The sequence below is a fragment of the Cydia strobilella genome, chromosome 5 (genome assembly GCF_947568885.1).
Source record: "Cydia strobilella chromosome 5, ilCydStro3.1, whole genome shotgun sequence".
NCBI lineage: Eukaryota > Metazoa > Arthropoda > Insecta > Lepidoptera > Tortricidae > Cydia > Cydia strobilella.
The window spans coordinates 15855856-15861855 of NC_086045.1; positions in this window are offsets into that span (position 1 = coordinate 15855856).

Genomic DNA, 6000 nt, shown 5'->3' on the forward strand with positions numbered 1-6000 from the left:
GGTTCCGTAGATTACACAATTTAAACAATGTATTTTTTATGTGAAATGTCGGATCGGATCAAAAACTAAGTAATTAAGCCCGACTCACGCTTGACTGCACATTTCTAATACATTTTCCTGTAATCTATAGGGAAAGATCTATTTTGTGTATTTTTTTCAAAATTTTTGACCCAGAAGTTTCGGAGATAAAGGGGGAATGGTCATTTTTTGCCTATTTTCTTGAATAACTTCTAAACTGTTTATCTTAAAATTATAAAAAAATATATTTGAGATTCTTACAATGAGCTCTTTCATTTGATTGTAACATGATATAGTTTGAAAAACTTTTTTTTTTAATTTTCTCATTTACCCCCCAAAAGTGGCTCCCGTGTTTAATATTCGTTTGTTTACGTTACATGTCCGTCTTTGGGTCACAAACTTACATATGTATACCAAATTTCAACTTAATTGGTCCAGTAGTTTCGGAGAAAATAGGCTGTGACAGACGGACAGACAGACAGACAGACGCACGAGTGATCCTATAAGGGTTCCGTTTTTTCCTTTTAAGGTACGGAACCCTAAAAGTAGTAATTTTGTCAGAACTTAATTCAGAAGTAATTATTAAAACCTTAAAATAACCTACACAAAAAACGATATGTGTTTTAAGGGAAACGTTTATGATGAATTGGGCATAGCATATCAAATTTAAGTCAAGTAGGTACGCACATTCACTTACGTATGTACCTACTCGTAATTTTACTAACAGTGCAAAAACCACATAGTATACCTATAAAAAACAGTGCGTAATCCCAAGAGAGACATCGCATCGGTCCGGACCGATAGCCGAGATGATGGCGCGAGTCCGAGGTAATGAGAGTTTGATGTAAATGCGTCCCGGGGCCGCGGCGGGCGAGGCAGCGCGAGGTGACGAGGCGCCCTGCGGTCACTCGCGCGGCGTCCATCCGTCTCGCCTCAACTCTCTCCGTGCAGGGTTGACACCACATCACTTCAACGGTTTGGTTATTGATATGCCGAAAAAAAAATCGCCGATTTTTGTTTCGCCGACGGGTTCTTTGGCCGAGTAACGATTGGCAGAATCTCATTACGAATAATAGTCGTTTACAAGAGTAGTCAATAAGCAGAGCAATTGATACGCATATTTACTATTCTTAGAATAATCATTTGGAAACTGTCATAATTACCCGAGAAACCATTGGTCGAATGTTCATTTGGCATTAATATTGATTCTCTTATTTATGGCTAGAGGACATGACTAACCTACACAATAACTTTTAGTTTGAGTCTGATGATAAAGATGGTTTTGATACATTTAATTGTCTACTTATGTTCACTAACAGAAGTTACCATAAAATTAAAACCTATATTGTATAGGTTTTAATTTAACCTATACCTATACTATGCTTTTGTTCATAGTTAGGTTAAAAATTGGTTTAGGTTAAAAATTCGGTTGTGGCTATGTTATTTTTTAGGGTTCCGTACCCAAAGGATAAAAACGGGACCCTATTACTAAGACTCCTCTGTCCGTCTGTCTGTCTGTCTGTCACCAGGCTGTATCTCATCAACCGTGATAGCTAGACAGTTGAATTTTCACAGATGATGTATTTCTGTTGCCGCTATAACAAAAAATACTAAAAAGTACGGAACCTTCGGTGGTCCGGTTTTTAAGTAAAGCCTGACCAGGAATATACAATCATGCGCCATGTTGCGGAATTTCACTGGAACTATTTTTTTCATACTATACTGAGCTGTCACCCTATACATGAGAATGAACAGCGCACTCTTGACAATGATCATATATTAATTGGTCAGGCTTTATGTTCACCGATTACTCCGAGACCCGTGGTTCGATTTGTTTTTTTTTGTTTCTGTTTGAAAGGAGGTACCTTCAAGGTGGGCACATAATAATCTGCTTCTGATCTGATGATGGGAACCTTGAGGAATTGAGGGAACTTTCAAATATTGAAGGCACGTGTATAGTGATTTCGTTGTTTTCTAAAGTAACTAAAGCATTTCCTCCCGGTAACCACCAATTTGATGTAGTGCAACTGTAGCCTTACCACGAGTTTGGCACTACATATTCGCTAACGTCTTCGTAACTTACTTTTGATACATATACTTAACGCATATACTTAAAAAAGGATTATATTTTATTTCATCCTGTTTGAAGACGGTTTTTTTGTAAGAAGTTTTTATTTCGAAAATAACGATGTATAAAACGTGAAACGTTATTCGACTAAACATTGCTTAAACGAAAAGATTACTCTGCCAAATGAAAATCGTCCAATAATAGTTCTGCTAATTTACACAGAAGCGAACTGAACAGTATGCGAACCAAGAGTCTGCGTAACGTTAATAGTCGACCAAAAGTTACATCTGCAAATAAATCACTCTGCGAACCGATGTTCGGCGAATCGTTGTCTGCGAATCGATAATCTGCTAAAAATTATTCGGAGAATCATTAGGTACCCCTTAATTTTACACAATATAACATGCATTTTAGGAATCAGGCCGTTTGTGCAAATTTTACAAGTACCTACATTATTGAACAGTATGGCCTCATGAAAGTTATGAATGAACATTTATAATACCTGTAATGTACCGTATTTACCTCAGTATATCATACGATGTAATGTATTTCCAACGAATCGCCAACACAAACATCACGTGGTACGTCCGGCTCTGCTCGCGGTATAATATCGACTGACCCTAACTGTCAGTGACGTCACCATGACGTAAGCGCTCGAAGCGTCAATACACTACATCCCCTCCTTTGTTTATTTTTCGAGAACTAAGTTAATCATAACAATACATACCCAACGTTCTATGAATGCGCTGGTTCGATTGCCTTGGGTGGACATCACTTGGTCACATGGTACCCCACTTGGGACTTTTGTAATCTTCAACTTCTCCACTGTATTGTCGATAGCTCCTGTAAGTCTGATACCTGAATCCCTTTTCCTTTCCCCCTTTTTCCGTATAGTCCAAGTGCTTATACTTAATCCCCTTGCTTTTATAATCGTCAAAACCGTTCCCTAAAATGCTCGTGACATGGATAGTGGACTACATCATCGGGTAATGCCTAACAAAACAATCCGTAGCCAACTCAGTCTGTGATAATTAACTTATTTAGGTACTGAGTTTATTATCTGTATTAATTATGAAATAATTTCATGAAGCTCCAACTGCTCCAAGAGTTAGTAGTTTTCCTCTAGAAACCTCTCATCTAAGTCACTGCATGAGCTAATGAGCCTATCATTTGGGAGTGGTCTGTGTGGAAACACTATGATGCAAGGCCTTTAATTTGTCTTCGCCTAGTTGTCCAAAACAGTTCTACCAAATAAAACTGTGGCCCCAATTCTTTATATTTGATTAGCTAGACAATAAGAGCTGAACAATCATTACAGTATTAATGACATTCTTAAATTTTGGTGACAATGACGGTTCATTTTTTTTCTTCTATAACCCATAACGATTGAATGCTGACATGATGATCACGTTTTGGTTTATCTCTGGTCCGTTTGTTATTTATTTACATTTTCTATTGTTAAATTTAATTTTTTCTATATCTTGTGCAGCTTTCTACGACCCGAAAGTGATTTAACGAATCCTATTTGAATACTCGATAATGGCTCACTATCTTATCTCATTCTTTTGCTTATTTTCAACTTTCAATACCGTACAAGTGTACTTACAGGTTCCAATGCCACTTAAGCTATAAGCTACACTGTCAACCTAAACCAAGTTGTGCTTATATACAATGCATCACTATTAATACAATATACAGAACTCCAACCAACTTTGACAAGGTAGGGTTGTGGACCAAACAGTACAATTACAAAATTAAAAAGTTCATTTTCTCAAGTGGGCCTCAAGACTTGGAATTTTTTTATAAGAAAGGCAAGCAGGCAAGGTCACTCTTATACTTCTGTGTGAGCAAAAGAGGGCTTCCAGGACTCCATTTACGCTAGCCATTTCTATTCCTTATATGCATTTAATTACGTTGAAATTCTCCTTTTTCTAACTGCATGTTTGAACTTCTGACACAATTAACAGTCTTACAGAAGCGAACGACAAATCATCCGAATAAAAAGATCCAACCATGCTTACACCAATAATATGAGATATTATAACCACATTACAAGATACACAGTACCCACAGTGCAGTGCAACCACCTTGCCACTTTCATCCCCATAGTGAATACAGAACGGAGCCACGGAGCTGCATCTTTTCTTTCAGTGCTACGGACTAGCCATTCAAATTCCAAATTCCTTGTCTCTCAGAAAACCTAGAACCCATACGTGACTGTTTGTAGCACATCTCTTTCTTTTTTTTATACATAGAATTAATAATTAATTGACAACCATCAGCATCACTCACATCAATCCCACATTGATTCTGGTGAAACTCATGTTTACCCCTTTCATTCCGAAACGTGACTGTTTACGTGCAACATTCCATTCACTCCTTTACGTGCAACATTTATACAAATTCATGAAGACAAGCTTCCCATGCAATTCGTGTTGAGTCAGTGATACAGCATGTCATACATCAAACATTGAACCAACATTAGTTTTATTTTTATTATCACTTTCAGAAGGTCAATGATAATTGCTAGCTTGTGCTATTTTCTGTGTATGTTCAAATAACATGTATACCTACATTTTAGACCAATAAAAACTTATTTTATAATATTTATTTATTGTAATCTTATATTTTATACACAAGATGCTTTATAAATCGGTTTTCAAATGTATGTTTCCCGTCCATTAACTACGAGTTATATACATAGTATCTATAGACCTGCAAATGTGTTTATGTGGATATATATACATATCTACAATACAACGCAACGTCCATCAATCGAGAGCAAATTCGTTAGATACTTGTGGTAAAGTGAAACCAGGCAGTTGCCCATATTACATACCTATATATGATAATGACTGCACTGTTCGCTATGTTCTTTGTACATACATATAAATATATTGTACATGGTATCTTGTGGTATCGTTCCCCACTAAAATGGACTTCATGTTTTGTCTAGAATTCTTTATTTTCCCGCATGTAGTCTAGTATGCGCGTGCAGACGGTTAAAACTACCAACTACATACATAAGCTAGCCTGCATAGCTTAGTTATTTAGTTTTTATTTTATTTATTCGTTGGATTTATTTTTATGGCTATCTTCTTAAATTTAAACATATATTCACATTTTCAACCTTTGACATACCAACTCGTAGGTAGCTGACAATATGCCTATGGAAGATATCGGACGTAGATTTACTAATAAAACATTCAATGATTATTATTTCATAATTTCTTTTTTTTTATAGTAGCCGTGTGACATGTGACGTTTGGTCTGAAGTAACAATGTTATTTTAATATCACTGGTACTTATTTACAAGTCCATTTATGTACCGTAGTTGTGTAATAAAACGTGCACAATTTAGTTTTTTTTTGCTATACACTGTATTCAAAAGTTGTCCGAAGCATTAGCGAAGGTCTCCGTTTTAACTTGAGCCAAATGCTTTCGTTTCTCCTCTACAGGTCACAATTTTCGACCGATTATCATGAAATTTTGTGACCAGATTAAATATATTTTTTCCGATCTAGGTTTTGGTAATTTTCCAAACTGCGTAAATTGGCATTAAATAACTAGTGCCAATAGCGTCTATAGCGCTTAAGACCCTTGTGAGTTCACTATGATAATGACAATGACTCAACGAATTAAGTGTTTCACACAGAGCCACTAGTAACTAATTATAGTAATTATTATGAATTTGCTAAATAATCACGACTTCAAGCAGACACCTTCATCCCTTCCTTTTCAATTGAATGCAGTGTCCATGTAAAGTTGTGCGAATTTCATTTAAATCTTCGAAACTTATTAGCTATGTAATATAAACGTCACGAATGACCAGTAAGTGTTTTCCTGCAACCGTTTTTTTTTATATAATTATTGTATGTCGCTGACTAGCAGCCAACTTAAAGTATTTGCAATTG